The sequence below is a fragment of the Atta cephalotes genome (genome assembly GCF_000143395.1).
Source record: "Atta cephalotes unplaced genomic scaffold scaffold00008, whole genome shotgun sequence".
Classification (NCBI taxonomy): Eukaryota; Metazoa; Arthropoda; class Insecta; order Hymenoptera; family Formicidae; genus Atta; species Atta cephalotes.
In genome coordinates, this window is record NW_012130072.1 from 838,602 (window position 1) to 856,101 (window position 17,500).

Consider the following 17,500-nt stretch of genomic DNA (forward strand, 5'->3'; position numbering starts at 1 on the left):
CTCTCTCTCTCTCTCTCTCTCTCTCTCTCTCTCTCTCTCTCTCTCTCTTATTTTACAAAATGATAAGAATAATTTATTAAAAATTAAATCCGCATACAAGGAGAAAATTTTCCGTTATATTTTATCGCAAAATTCGCTACATATTTTATCATATTTGATAATAAACCAATGATAATGACAAGCTTGGATCAATTTGGTAAGCTATCAAATATTATCGGTATAACAGAAATTTTTCTTAATATAATATATATATTAATATAAGTGTAACATAAAAAAACATTTTATAAACTATATAAAAGAAATTATTAAGATTTTAAATATTGTTAATCCAAAGATTTAAAAATAACAGATAATCGTCGCGCGCGAAAACAATACCCAATCAATTATCATGCTATATAAAATTATCATGAGCGACTAACAGTATAACAGATTGAAAGTACATATTATACTGTAAAATTTATATAAAATATTTTATGTTTATCACTATTATACATTTATTTTATTTAAAACAATAAAGAATCATAAATTGCATAACCATATTTTCAAATTATTTAAATTTTATTATATACCTTAGTAAAATTTAACAAAACAAATTTTACATTTTATTGCAAGGAATATTAATAAATCAGAAAATTATATAAAATTATTTGAAATATTATATTATTTATTTTTCTTTTTTAATGTTATATTGTTGTCCTATAATTATATATGATTTTTAGGATAAATTCTAAAAAGAAATCCTTTGTTTGTTTGCAAACGTATGTAATATATATAATGTAATTAATTATTTTGATATATGTGTTTCTTGAACATTATGCAAATTCTCTGTCGTTTTATATTGTTCACTTTACTGAATAATTTGATTTTTTATGTAAGTTTCAGATAAAGACGGTACAATTATTTGAATGTTAGAATGTGGAATTTCTTTCCATTTGTAAGATGAATCGTAATACCGAATGACATTGTTGCTAATGGGGCAGCGACAAAAGATACTTGGCAGCCAAGGTCTTAAAGCAATGAAAATTAATGTTGCATTCATCAGGATGACTAGTATCAACTATTACGAGGTCATACGCGACTACTTTACAATCATGAGATTGTCGGTAATCGACCAACGATAAACGTACAAACATCGATAAGCACCTACGACACGTTTGTATTTTCTAATTAATACAAATGCGTCATCGAAAATACAAAGGAAAGAGCACTTGGGATTTACAAGAATTGCTAATTATCTGTAACTTTAAATTCTACTTTAATTAAATTAATTCATCTAAGCACAAGTAGACACTGCGAGACAATTTTCATACGTAACTTAATATTTAAATACGCAATTTAACATTCATGTGCAAGTCATTTTCGCAGTATTGAAAAGTCAATTAATTTTACAAAGTAATTAACATTTTATACATAACGTCTATTTGCAATTTATATCTTCGTAGTGTCGGAAAGTCAATAATTAATCAACATTTCATATGTGACTTAACATTTATTTATATTCTTGTTAATTTTGGAGAGTCAATTCTACTTCTATTTAAATCGAGAAAGTAAAAAAATTTAGTGTGCGAAAAAAAACATTTACTAAAAAAATTTTTATACAATGTAAAAATTGTTTTAGCATAATACAATTTTCTTTGATAACAAAACATTTGCTATTGATAGTAAAAGAACAAAACATTTGCCAATGAAAATTGTAAAAACGGACAAACTGGGATATTCGCGTCATACTGAATACAAATCGCGTAAACTTCGACATTGGCACTATAGTTCAAATTCGATTTTCGCGATCGCCGATTTCAAGAGGCACGTAAAAGACCAAAAATTCTCGAAAGACGAACGCAGGGCGAATGCTCGAAGCTATCTGGAATATAAAGTATGTTGGTCTATACTCGCGATCGACCTTTTCGTATCAAGCACGCAGATATTTTAAAAATCGGTTTAAGTCTGTACCACTTCGGAATTCTCTCGACGTTGCTGAGTTATCAGAAAGCTAATGAACGTTTATAACGGTGTTCTAATTGTGTAGATTCGACATTATAAATAACATAATGAGAATTAATTGACAGATCGACGCCTGCCTAGCTGGCCCCCTTCACTTAACCAAATTTTAATGAATAAATTATATAATAATGCGCTATTTAAGCGCTCTCAAAATTCGCAACAAAACTTTTTGCACTCATTTCATTTAGATAAAAAAAAATGTTTTTTTTGTAAGAAAGGTTGAATAGGCTATCAGAGCCCTCCTAACCCACGTATTATTGATTTGTATCTAAGTCATTAAAAATTGTGAAAATACATGCTTTAACTGTATAAAGTACATTTTTTATTTATCGCGCTACGAATTCCAAGCAATTGTATTTTTATTAAAAAATAGGGATAATGTAAAAAAATTTTGAAGAAGGTAGTGTGCCCATAGCACATAAATAAAAAATATACTTTGCACGATTAAAGCACATATTTTCACAATTTTTAATGATTTTGATACAAATATTATTATTTATTCCAAGAGGGAAGTCTCTTAAGGGTTGCATCGCAAAAATCGAAATATAATTGAAAATAGTAGCGCATAAATCGAAGATATATTTTGCATAGTTGGATAGTGTAATTTTGCAATTTTAAACTTAGGGATGAAAATGTCTGTTTGTTCCAAGAAGGAAAAGCCTTAAGGGATGCAACGCAAAAATTGGAATTATATGAAAATGAAAGCTCATAAATAGCGCATAAATCTTATGTATTTGATTTTCCAAATCGATTATTAATATGTAGTTGGGGGAGAGAGGACTGACAGCCTACTCAACCCTCCCCCCCCAACAATTTTTTTTACGGATGAACGAAATAAGCACAAAAATTTGTTTTTACGGATTTTGAGAGCGCATTATTATATAATTTATTCAATAATTTATTAAATAAGGGGGTGGAGCAGTTAGACAGACGTGAGAGATCAATCGATCATAAGCAGATTTTTATAATTACCTTGCAAGATTAAAAATAAATATTGTAAAAATGTTATATATAAATCTTAAATAAAATTATATAACATGAGTGATGTTTGAACTGATGCCTATTTAAGTTTACGCGATTTGTATTCAGTAATATGATGCGAATATTTCAGTATGTTCTTTTTTACAATTTTCGATATAGAAACAGATGTAGAAATAGTAGATATTTTTTTTTGTTCTTTTACTATAAAACATTTACAGTATTTACGTTTCAATATCAATGAAATGTAATATGTTCATATAATATTATATATAAAATTAAACGTCTACAAATAGGTGAGTTGATGTAAATAGATATGAGAATAAATTATTATGAACGTCACAAATCTGTATATTTCTGAGAGAGGTTCATTATTAAATAATTTGTCACAGAATGCATATATCTTTTGTGAAAAATTCTTTTTTTATATGCGTCGATAGAATGTAATTAAGAGAGTAAAAACATGATTAGAAGTGCTCAAAGTAAAAATTGATCGGTCAAGTACTCAGATTGCGCGCAGATGCGCTTTAATTAAAGAGGAAGAAAGGCTTTTAAAGTAGTTTGTGGGGCTTATCCGATTGCGGTATTCGCATTCGATCAGGGTAAACGAATCATAAGGTGTCATTGAAACTTGTGTAACAAAGTATAATCGTAAATGATGAGTCCGTAGATATATATGAACATATGATCCGCGGATTGCTTTGTAACGTGTGTAAAGCTCGTTGGTTCTAATTACTTTATCTTCGCGCACGTTTACGCGAACGTAAATTCTGACTAAATAACCAGAACTTATGTTATCATAAGCAATGAATGATAACTACAGTTCTACAGAAGTTTCATACGTTATTGTTGGAGTTTTAATTTTTCAATCATTAAACAAGTTTGTTCATTATACTAACTGCAATTTTATTTTTATAGAATACCTGTATAATAAATACATTTATTAACACATCATATCGTTACATAAAATCAAAATTTTTGAAATTCTGATTCTAAACATAATATATATAATATTACTGTTTGAATAACTGCAATAAATGTTCAAATTAAAAATTAAATAAAAAGTTTAATATTATCATCATGAGAGTATTATCTCTATGTTCGCAAAATAAAATATTTATGAAAAATTGAAATGTTTCATATTTTGAACCATATCTCATTATTCTAATTCCGAATATGTGTACACATATATGTATACTATAATAAACATATGCGCAATTTATATTTAATTAAAAATTGAATGAATTAGATCAATGAGAGTGCCAAATGATATTTAAACAAATAAATAAATAATACGAAATTTATATACAAATGAATAAAGTTAATTAGAAATGAAAGATCAATATGAAAAAAAGATTACTGCAAATACATCATGACGTATATTTGACTTTTTCTTAGCGTGCACAAAATGTAGATTGGTCAAGGTGAATGTGGTTACTTATTGATTAAATTTAAATTAGCTGAAATTGATATTCTTGGAATTCTTAAGAATCTTGTTCCAAAGAAACGATCAATACATCACGAAAATAATTGACGGAAAGTTTTCTGATTGATTCATTGAGACAATCGATACGTCACTATACTGTGTCCGAGTAAACTGTGGTTGATGGTGGGAAGCCAATTAGTAAATCCGTCAATTAATAGAGTCCTGTCGCATATCGCGACTTCATCTTTATAAAATTTCTATTTTGTACTCGTGCTTGCGTTAATGAGGCAATTGCATGATACTTCATAATAATTTTAACAACGATTCTGATTAAAGCATTCAAAAACATAATGCTATTAATCTATATAATGTCAGAAATTATATATGTCATTAAATTTTTTCATTTAAGATTGCGCTTTGCTTCCTTTTATTGAATATGTAAATGAGTAGGACTGCATCCTACACATACCGAAATGTATTCGAGAAAGGTTTGATATAAATGATTTATAATAAAATTATAATATAAATTTTTTAAGTATGTCTTTAAAAAGATTAATTTTTTTTTGATGATGATTTATAAATCTTAAAAATTATAAAGATGATTGGAAAAATAATATTTCTGTGACATAACGTGTGACATTTGGAATAGAAATTATTATTATTTGAAGGAAAACAAATTAATGAATGAATAAAATCATGTTAAAAAAAAAACGTGACAAATCTATAAATGAAAAATCTATATTCTTTCTTTATGTACGTGAATTCTTTTTATATCGAGTGTGAATATGAAACATTATTACTAAAATAGTCTATGCTGTGAGAATACTTTGTTCTATTTTGAACTGCAGGAAACGCGGTTATGGAGCTGCATTATCTATAACCGATTTAAAGGATCTTTTTATTTGAGAAAATAAAAATAATCAATTATTTAGAGAAAAATTTAGAGATAATTAGTTTAAAGAAAAAAAGACATCCTTTGTTAGCCAACGAAACATTCGATTTTATGCACAAGATCTTTTTTAATGACAGAGTACAATACCTTACAAATACCTATATCTATAAAAATCTGGCAAAGATAATATTTTTAAAATATCTCGAAAAATACTCAAAGTAATAACGAAGGTTTCAATGCAATCATTTAACTAAATTCAGCATATAAAGACAATAATAAATCTTATTAAAAAGAAGTTTATAAAAATTTAATGAGGTTTTTTTCAAAATGATATTTCTACGTTTATGTAACGCATATTTTAAAAACAAATCAATTGAATAATTTCATTTTTTTTAAATAAAAGAAGATAGATTTTTCTTAGAACTAATAAATATTAAAAAATTTGATTTTAATAATTTTTAAGCAAAAAATTTTATGAAGTCAAAAATTCTCATTAAAATTGAACTGTCTTATTTCAAAATGACATCATTTTTGTATTTTTAATATCTTCTCAATTAAATTTAGTTCCCAGAAATATTTCATAAAATAAAAGTATACCAATTTTTTACATTTTAGATTTATACGAGAAATAGCACATCAGTGAATCGCGTTCTTCCAAACATGCGGAGGTCAATGTTTACAAGAATAAAGTTAAATATTCAATATTCAAAAATACTGTATAAATAGAACATGAATGAAAACATAATATGTAAATCTCTGAAAAAATCAATTTTCGTTCTTCTTCATAAAACATTTCTAAACATTATCAATTCTTCATGCCACTAAGGTAGAAAAATTTCATAACAATCTGACGTTACAAGTTGATATGTCATAAGTGTACATGTATTTTCCGTATAACTTGAGATTTCAGTCAAGTAAATTAATATTACACAAATAATCATCAAGTTTTTATTTATTTATCTATGTGTTGCATATGTTACGTAATTAATCAATTCAAATAAACCACCATAATGAGGAATAAATATACACGATACAGACACATAAAAAATGTTATCCGTATCGTACATATTCATATTTACGATTCACAATCGGAAATACTGCATCCTGGAAACGTTATTAATATTAACGAGTCTTTCCTTTCGATTTCCGTTCCTTTATATCTCTTACCTCAGTATCGAACGCGGACGATTATAACAGTAACAGATTTAAATGTATAATGTAAGTAAAAACAGTCACTTCGTGAAAAATTTAAGATATATTATTTTGAAATTTCATGTACTTTTTATAATCAAATCTTGAAAAATTATTAAATGCGTATTAAATAAACATTTATATATAAAGTTTCGTAACGTAAAAAATACTGGACTTTTAAATCAATTTTTATTTGAGTGCAACATTCAAATATCAATAGTGCGAACGTTCAGATTAAAAAGTCAAATATCTTTTAGGGAATAATCCAATATACTGCAACGATTGGATGACAAACCTTTAGCTGCGACGACTTCAAGTAGCGCACTTGTACGTCAAACAGCAGAGAAATGGACGAGTTTTTCAACGAATGTTTCGGAATTCAATTACGAAGTGTATTGTTAGATTCGTCGTTGACCTTTCAGTAAATACGGTGACTACGTTTCAATGAATTTTATGAATGTACTAACGAGATCGTAAATGTACACATTGTTAATTTAGTTGATTTACAACTATACACCTGTAAGCCATTAGAATGTGCCGCTTTTCTCATACTATTCTTGCCCTCACGATCCGCCCCTGACAATTTCACATACTTTATTTCCATGAAATCGCGACGACAGAAGCATATGCGTCGTGAGAATTTCTACCGTGCGTTGCATACAACAAATGCACATAAATATAAGATATCCCAGAATTACTACGCACTATTCTATTCACATATATATGGATAATTACTTATGGATATTACTTTTCAAAATAAATCTTATTTTATAGGAAATTAGGAGTTCCGATTTTTTCACGATTAATCGTCTAACAGTAAATAACCTGGTCAAAATCAAAATTATATTGCTAAAATAAAGTTTCGAAATTAATTAATAAATAGAAATTTGTTATTGTAATATTTCACAAATATATTAATTTCTCACACATCTTTCTCAATTCTTTTTTTAATGCCTCATAACTGAAAAATGACTCGGAATTTCATTAAGCAAGAACTTCGACAATTGGTCAGAGAATTCATAAATAAGAGGAATGGCACGGAGTGCTGAGACATCCTGTACATCGAAGAATTCTATGCACTTGCATCGCGCATTCTACACACGCGCGTCACCGGTATTCTAATGGCAACCGGCGTTTCTCAAGCGTTGTGTCGTCGTCCCATTCGCTTCTGTTGGTCGTCGTTGTTGTCGTTTGCCAGTTTCTATCCTCTCTTTCTCTCGCAATCATACGGCAAAGAACTCCGTTCTGCGGTGTAATTATTACATTGGCAGTGGCTAATAACTGATTGTCAAATGAATACTATTTCTCCCGACCATGCACGTTCTATTCACAATTCAACGTTTTGTATGTGGACAAATTGCTCATATAGTGCTTTTGTGCGAAAAATGATTGGTTTTGACTGACGTTTAATGCTTCACGCGCGAAAATCGAAGGTATATCGAATCACCGTTCTATTTCGATTATATGGGCTGAATCCAATTGAATGATGCTGTGTAATTTTCACAATCAGTCGAAATACTGTACCATGGAACAAAAACTAGTTCTCCGATAAATACAGAGATAAAAAAAGCGGAATGATTTGTGCACAAAACCGAGAAGTTTCACGTATGAATGCGACAGTACAACGTGCTGAGCGAAACAAATTAGCGAAACCGTGCGGTAGACAACGACATTGGAGAATCGCCGCCACAGTTTCTCTATTGTGACACGTAGACGTGACTTATAGCTTCTGCCGATACCTCCGCCGATCGCTGCCGACTTTGTTGCCGTACTTGCGTAATGGCAGACTTATATGTATGTTGGTCAAGGCAATTGGGTTAAAGTGCTCGTGATCAATGTAAATATCTTAATACTTTCACGTTTACATGGACTCTTATTGCATGTAAATGCTTTGAGAAAATATTTAAAGTTGACTCGAAAGATGAGTTACATATATATTCGTAAAAAATTTGTATGCTAATTCAGTAAAATTAAGAAATTATTTAACATACTTCACTAATAGTATTTAGTGATACAATAATTTAGTTGTTAATAAAGTTATTGGACAAGGTAAGCAATTTTTATTTTCTATTTACATCCCAATTTTTTTTTAATCAGAGACTCAAAAATAAATTATTGGCGCAAAAGCATGTAACATGTTCTGTGCCATGTGAATCATTAGATGATTTGACGCTGAACTTCCAGGTTTTTTAATAATCTGATTATTGAAAAACGTAATTAAAATAATTTTAAATATCATACGTGGACATTATGAAATATGATGGCCTTCTTTCTTATAATTTTTTGAATTAATTATAAAAAATAATGTACATATTATTTAACAAATATAACAAATGCAAATAAAGTGATACCGTGGATCACCAGTGACTCACACGGCGTAATAGTCAAGTCACTTAAAACTATTCTATAGCATGGAATGTGTCAACAAACAACAATGGAGACTGAAGTAAACAGATTATAAAGAACATTTCATTGTAATAAACAATTATCATGCTACTCAACTCGCTTTTTATTATTCACAGAAAACATTTCTGTGAATAATATTAATTATATATAAAAAAATTAACCTGTTAGAGAGAGAGAGAGAGAGGATGAAAAGAAGGACGAGTATGCAAACAGGATCATATCTTTCTTTCTATGTGCCGTTTAGAAAAAAAAGTCTATATTATAGCTGATTCGACAACGGCAATTCGATGACACTTGTGCTCGCCGAGATGGAGCAGTTTTTTTCAGACCCATCCCGTGTTGTCGATCAATCGAAATCGATAGGAGGGCATTGGGAGTGGGACTCGAACGAAATTACGGCGCTATCGAGAACACATTTAACGCCGCTGATCGAAACTCTAGTGCAAAAGGCGCTAAAGCCAGCCCGCATCGGTTTGCAGTGGCTACCGCCACGTACAACGCGCACGTCGCTTCCACTCGGCGAGAAGTGCATTTGCAGAGAAAAAGGAGCAGCCATTTTCAGTGGCCGCGGCCTTTGTACAAAGTGCTACTCGTTTCCTGCCGTCGTTTCTACTCAACCGCTCTCACTCGAGGGCAGAAAAAGGAGGTGGCGAATTCACTGCGTTGCGGAAAAACCTCGGTGGGATGTATCAACCACTTTTCCATGATAAACACCTCGAATCGGAATTATTATTTATGCGACATGTTCACACGATTTACGACAACTTCGTTCTAAAGTGGATCGATATTTTTTCCCTGTCGCATGCAATGGAAGTACACGGCTCGAAGCAATGTTAGATAATAAATAGATTACATTAAAAAATAAGGAGTTTTAAATTATAATTCAATAATAACAAAAAATTAAAAAAATACATAACATTATAAATAGTATTACTTTTTAAACGGATCTTTAATTTTCAATTATACTGGCGCTGTCTTTCCGCAACTCTTATATTCCTTGAGAAAAAATCTTTTGGCTGCAGGCTAACCCATTCTCGAATACTTGTGATGATTTCTTTATCAGAGATAAACTTTTTTTTGGATTTCTTTGAAGATTTTACTTCATTTACATACACTAATATTGTCGGATATTAGTGTATAAATGGAATAAACCTTCAAAGAGGACTGCAAAGATCTACCTCTAATAAAGAGGTCGTTATGCAAAAGTACGAGAATGAATTTAGCCTGCAGCCAAAACATTTTTTTCTCGAAGAAAAAAGCTGTGAAATAACGCTAGTATATTAAAAATCAAAAAGATTATATTGAAAAATAATATCATTACATTGCTATATTTCTTTTATTTTTTTTTCATAATTATTAAATTATAATTTAAATGTAAACGCTGCTCTCGTATATTCATTCATATAAATTATCGAATAAATTTTTTCAACAAATTTTTTCATGCACGCGTTCTGATTTTATTACCTCGTTCATCTGCTTTTTATTGTATTTTAGTAAAATCCTGTAATAAATATAAAACAAGAATGTTTCAGAACATGAGGTTCAAATTCGATTGTCGTGACACAAGTAATTCATGCATACATTGCTCTTACTTCCATGAAAGATTTTCATTCAAGTTTCCAGTTGTTGGAACATTCACACTTTTAAGCAAAGTAGAAAGTGATTTACTTATTTTCAGTATCTGCCAAGTGGCACAGCGATTTATTGTCTCCGCTTTTCAATATGAACGGCGCGGGCATAGTGAAGTGCATTACGGTAACATCGTAGCTAAAGCAACGCATGAGGGAGCAAAGGTTTACCATTTTATGGTCGTTCCATAGGATACAGCGCTCCAATGACACGTGAGAAATCTTGGCGCAGTGCTCCTCGGCATCATTACGGTTCATATAAAAAAAGAAAAAAAGTGGAAAACGAGCAAGCTGCATATCCGTTCGGAAAATATGAACTCGAGACTCGTGATAAATATAGATCGTGATAAATGTGATAAATTGTAAGACGTGTATATTGTCGTGAAACTGAAATTTCCACTAAGGATCGACGTAATATAATAGCTGTATTATCAAGCACAAAATCTATTCCCATTTTTTAATTAAGTTTTAAGGGGGCATTCTCGTTTTCTATTCACCTTAGTAAAACATCAGGGTAACATTATTTAATTTTTTTCTCACCGTTTAAACAGTATTACAGGATATACATCTTCTTAATAAAAGATGAAAGACGTCTCTTTATAAATTAAGTTCTAAATTAATAAAAAAAGTTTATAAAAATTTCATATTTTGAATATAAATAATACCAAACATATGATATCTGCAACAATTACGTAGTATAGTAAAACATTTCTGTAAAATAAAATCGCAAAATAAAAAAAAAATAAAATAAAAGATGTTTTTGTATCAATAACACATTAAAGTGCATTGAATACATCTATCGCAAATGTTATCATTTGTGATATAACGTATTGTAAGCGGCTGAAACTCTGAGACAAAGTTTTCAGATACAATTGGTGCGGGAGGTTGCGAATGTCATGGACGATACGTCGTCGACGCGTGACGAAGTTTCGTTCCAAGCGCGCATTATTCGATTCTTATCGCTTTCCTGACACAAGTGCGAAGCCGTTGACCCGCCATGTCTACGAACTGCATGCCTACACGTATGCACGCACGCACAAGACGGATAAGTATTCGCACAAGATACGCCAATGTCTCAGTCAAGACGAAAGATAGTGCGTGGTCGTGGGCATATTGGATATCTGGTCAGAATAAAGACGAACGACAGACCTTCCAAGTAAGGGACAACAGCGGAACAACGCAATAACTGTCAACTGGCAAAAGAGGACACCAACGACCATGACGTTGACTTTTATGTGTCTAATATACATCGAATGATGTCGCTGTATCGTATAAAACAAACATTATTTGTGAGGTTCAGGACCAGATTGTTCTGTGAGGGCGATTGTTCTGTCAAGGGTCTTTAATTAATCTAGTTCCACCAATGTAGAGATTAACTTTAATCTCAAATTCAATTTATTCTTTTCTTTTTTTAATTTTTAAGATTAAAAAAAGATAAACAGCAAGCTAAATTAAAATTAATCTAAATACGTTAGTGGAAATAGGCGTAAATGTATTTTGATGGTCAACGAAAATTGTATTATTATCTACTATTTTAAGTCAAGGACTTGTTTATCAAGCTCGACGCTTTGGAATTTTATATTCGTTTTTGCTCCATGTGATAAGTATTGTGTTGTTCAAAATTTTTGAAACTAGAATAACTTTATTAAAAAATGAACATTTATATATAATTTTTTCGCGTGCGATTTAAAGTTAGTAAAGACTTTGAGTTTTAAACCTTTAAAACATTTAAAAGTATTAGGTTGTCCGTTCGTACCGATGTTGAAAGAAAATTGAAACGCAAGATTTAAATTTTAGTATACATTTATTAAATTATGTAGGTTAGTCGGCACAAACTTTCCGGACCCAATATTTACAAACATTTAAAGATGTTATTTTTTCAAAATTTTGAAACTTATATTAATTTCTCTTAGAAACACAGTTTTTCACAAAAGGCAATTTTTATGAAAAATTTCGAATGAAATCGTTGTTTTATTTTCCCATTATATAGTACTTCAAGTGGTCTTATCATTAAAAAAAAAACCATCTTCATAGATATACAGGAGGCATATAGTTATTTAGCGTTAAAAATAAGTAATAAGACTTAAGGAAGGCCTGCATCTTATTTATGACGTGATATTATTCCCGAAGGATACTTAAAGGGATGCATGGATCTTCGTGTACAAACTTTCTATGGGAATAGAGGAGGCGCCATGGCCACGGCAGTAAAAAGCCGTGAGCACGGTCTTATGAGTTTTAAATCGTGAGTTATAACGCAGAGCGAGGAGCTGTTTAGCTCTCTGGAAAGGATCCAAAACCGCATTACCTCAAAACAGTGCTACATTGTTTGTTCTCTGGCCGAGGTAGTAGGCGATTTTATATAATTAGGTAAACAAAGCGTAAAAATAGTATGAAGCATATTATATCTTTTTAAATGATATGATGGTTTAACTTTTTATTTTCCTAAATGAAAAAGAGAAAGTTAATTTAGTTTGCTCGCAATATATACATTATTTGTAATTACTTTGCAAACAACTTCCAGATGCTTTGGCTTTGTAAATTGTGGTCTGAAACTAATTACGTTAACAAGTTTGTTTTATAAAAAGACTTCGACTCTCACTTAAAAGCGCAAATTCTTATTACACATGGAGTGTACTAATTAAGAAACAGAATTAATATAACAGAAAATGTGTTACACAAAAGTTTTAGTCTCATTACAGAATTTTGTTATTTATAAATTACTATTTATATATTATAAATCAAAACCATAATTAAATATGCACACGACGAAAATGATTGATTTACTGAACTCTCTGAAAACGTCTTTATATAAAACATTTCTTTTTCTACATTAAAGTAATACGTAATTTGGCGACACAAACATTTGTAAATTAAGCTAGCCGAGAAAAATAATCTTGTCTGCCTAATTACGCGAAATCGGCTGCTGTGGTAGCGTTACCTGAATTTGCGGTTACTGTGGACGCTGCTGAATCAGAAAAAGTAATTGTGCTCAAATGGCACAACGAGAAGACCCCTCGTTTGCGCAACGACTTTTCGTACGTATGTATTTTAGCGCGTACAACGTACCAATCTCGCTACATTACGTGACACTTAAAAATGCAATCTGTGCAATTAAATAAAAATAATGTCAGTCACTCTGAGTGGAATTCGCGTAGTATAATTGCTGCGTCAGATTTTTTGTTGGATATTTCATCATGTGCACGAAATCAAAATATTAAATCAAAATATAACAGCTATTCCTCAAACAATTAAAAATTTTGACTGACCACTTATCTCTTGGATTTTTCGAAGAAAAGAAGAACAAGATAAAACGTTTAGAAATCTCACTGTTTGTCGACAGAACTAAAGTTAAACTTAGGATGAGTCAATGAAAGAAACTGTGGATGATTGTTGCCTCAGGCAAACGGAAACGGCGGCGTTTAAGATTTGCCAAGGACGAAGTTGCACGCCGAGGGGCAGTGAAACAAAGATTACAAGTTACTCTTTTAGTTGGAGGTCCCTCGAGTCTGGTTCAACCTGGCCGACTCCCCTAACTCGTAACTTTTGTTTCGCAGTAGGTATCACAAAGGTCTCACACGTAGTGACCATACCTGCGGGAATGTACAATCCGATATTACGAGCAATGTATTCTCTAAACATATCATTTACTTACTTTAAAAATGACATAACTAAAAAAATATGATTTTCGAGTTATTACCATTAATCAGATAAAGATTATTCTATCGATCATAAAAAATAACACTTGTGTTATTTTTAAAGTTTTTAAGAGAGCTTCTACAAGAATGATACATTTTAAATTGTATTGTTTTTGTAAATAAAAAAGAAAATTTTCCTAAAAAAACATTTAGAGTTAAGATAATTTTGATAATCGAAGTTTGAAGAAAAAATTATTTTATTTTGGGTATTTGAATAAATCAAGATAAATATAAATTGGTAATATTTTCAGTTTTGATTTTCAGTTTTGTTTCGAATTTATTTATAATTTATTGTAGGATATATCATAACTGAAAAAGAGTAAGGGTTATAAAACAAAAATGATAAAAATATTTCATCATGTTTTTAAGAATTCTTTTTGCTAATATTATTTGATTAGTCAGTTTAATTTTCTCTTAAGTTAAAGAATAATAGAAAAATAGTTTTTCCCTTTTCTAAAAAACTTGATTTTTTTAAATTGTATTATCTTTAAAGTAAGGAAACGATATATCAATTACATTAATTAATTCAATTGAATGTAATTTGAACTCTAAAAGAAACAAAGAATATAGCTAACTTTAAATATAGCTAACTTTAACGTTTATATAAATAGCGCTACAATGTATCTTCTCATATAAAATTGGATCTCAGATATTTATACCTTCACAACGATTTAAATTTCCATCAATCGGAAAGTCATGTTTTCCAGCCAAGAAATATGATTATTCAAAATAAAGCGCGCGACCGCCGAGTGATTAATGTGAAACTTTCGCGCGAGGAAATTAAAAAAGAATAGCAGAGATTGCCGCGGAGGGTTAATAATACAATTAGCATTCTGGCAAAGCGTCGATGCGCAAGATTTAATACTCATGTGGATAATTACGATGTTGTAGTGAAGACAGCGATAGATAGATTAGATTTCTCTAGTGAGAAAGAAATTATCAGTGTAAATATCGCTTTAAGAATGCATAGATGTACGCTCCGTCGCGCGATTCGCAATATATATCCGCCAATTGCACGATTCTTGCGGAATGTTTTTGTTACAATTACGCGGTATGTAGCGTTACACCATTACTGCAAGTTAATTGCTCAAACCGGGCAGAAGGCGCGTCGTGATTCTCACGATAGCTTGGAATTTACTTGTATTTTGTAAGAAAATAAATGAACGAAGAGAAATTGATGACAGCTCATTCCAAAAATTTCTCATTCTCGAAATTACAAAGTATCGTCAAATTTCGAATTTTAATTTATATTTCCAATTTTAATTTATATTTGTATTTAACTTATATTTCCAATATACTACAGTCTATTTTTAACAAAAAAAAAAAACAAAGAATTTTCGATAAAATAAATTTGGTCAGAAAAACTTGAATTATTTGGTGACTCGAAAAAAATCAAAATATAGAAAAAAATAGGAAAAAATTAATTCTGCGCTGAAAAAAATCCTAAATTTAAGTAATATTTTCTTGAGTAAGTAAACGTTTCTTTGCCGTATAAATATTTATTCAAAAAAGAAAGTAATTAAATCAAATATAAAATATTTACTAAATTTTTAATAAATATTTATTCGCAATAAGGAAATATTTACTTAGTATTTTTTACTTAGTACAATTAAAAAAAAATATTACTTATTAGAGTTAGGAATTTTTTTTCAGTGTATAATGTTTTCGATCGTTCATATTATTTGACTTCTTACTTAAATCAGATTTATTTTCGATGAATGAACTTTTTGATCAGTTATTTATGAACAGTCAGAAATATATACACAAAAACTCCTTTTTTGCAATGCAAAATTTAAAAAAAAACCGATCAAAAGGGAGCAAAGGATGTGATAAAAAATTTTATTAATATTTAATTTATTCATTTACATTAATAACACGAAGAAAAGTTATTTATGATACGATTAAATGCCAAAATACGAAAATGTTTAGGTATTATTTGTAACCACGCTGATAACCGTCTCTCGGGTATCCGTCATAATATCCTTATTAATTTACAAGAAATTTCTCGTCCGTGAGCAGTTGTGAAGACTTCCTTGACGTCAGACGGCAAAACACGTAAACACTCGGCATAAACGCGTGAGAGTTTAGCTGATCGAGAAAAAAAACATTCGAGTTCGTACGTGCAACTGCAGGGAATTTGCGAGATTAATAGGCGTACAGAGAGCAGTTTATTTCGGTACCGATAATTTTTCGTTAGATAAAAGCAATTGATTCAAGTTAGCTCAAAACAATTAAAAACGTATCGTATACAAGTAATTTATACATATTACACTATTTATTACACTATTTATTACACTATTTATTCCGAATATCACTCCGGAGACACATTTTGAAAGAATTTTAATGCGTAAGCTTGAAACAGGAATCGTAACTATTCATATAAATGGAGTACTAAATGCGTGCAATTATTCGCCGTTTATTACCTAACAATTTTGTAAGAAATTGTAGCATGAAATAAATACGCGATATAACGTATCATAAAAACTGCTCAAAATTACTACAACTTGCTAGTAAAATTACTGTAACTCTCTAATTAATCTTTTAAGTATATTATCGAGCAATATTTCGCTTCTCAGAAGATATTATTCAATACGCGATATATGTCCAGTGTTAATATTTTGCATTCTCAGTGAACTGCGAGAAGAACGAGGATGACGAAAATCATGCGATAAGAGTATAATTGGTGCACGGACGTCGTCGTAAAGATGAAAGCAACGCTCTTAATTGAGAGAAGAACACTTCCGATCCTCGGATGTATAATAGGATTTATACGTGTGATTCGCGATTATAGACGCGTGACGTTCGCTTTAAAGCCTGTATCCATCTTCGCATTTCTGACCATGTTTTCTCGTGGCTTCGCGAATCGATCAAGGTTGCCAACAACGAGGCCTCTCTTATGCATGCCTTTTCTTGTCGTGCATCGTGAAAAACGACGAACAAGTGGGTCGTTTTGCGTATAATCGCACGGCAAACATCCTTCGTGATATTGATGGCGCGTTATGAGACGTGTGGATTTTTTTTATCAGCAGACCGACGTCTTTCTACGTTCCCTCTTATCACAGGCCAATCGCCGTCGCGGAAATATCCGGGATTCACGATCGCGAGTTATGTCGCGTGAAAACGCATATCATAATGTGTAACCGTACGCTAAGTGCGTTACAACGTGCGAGGTGATGCATGCATAAAAGAAATCTAGCGGCACGATTGACCTCAGTAGCGACTAGGGCGAAATATTTATGCACAATGCAAAATTTTAAGCTCTGACATATTCGCGTGATATGTA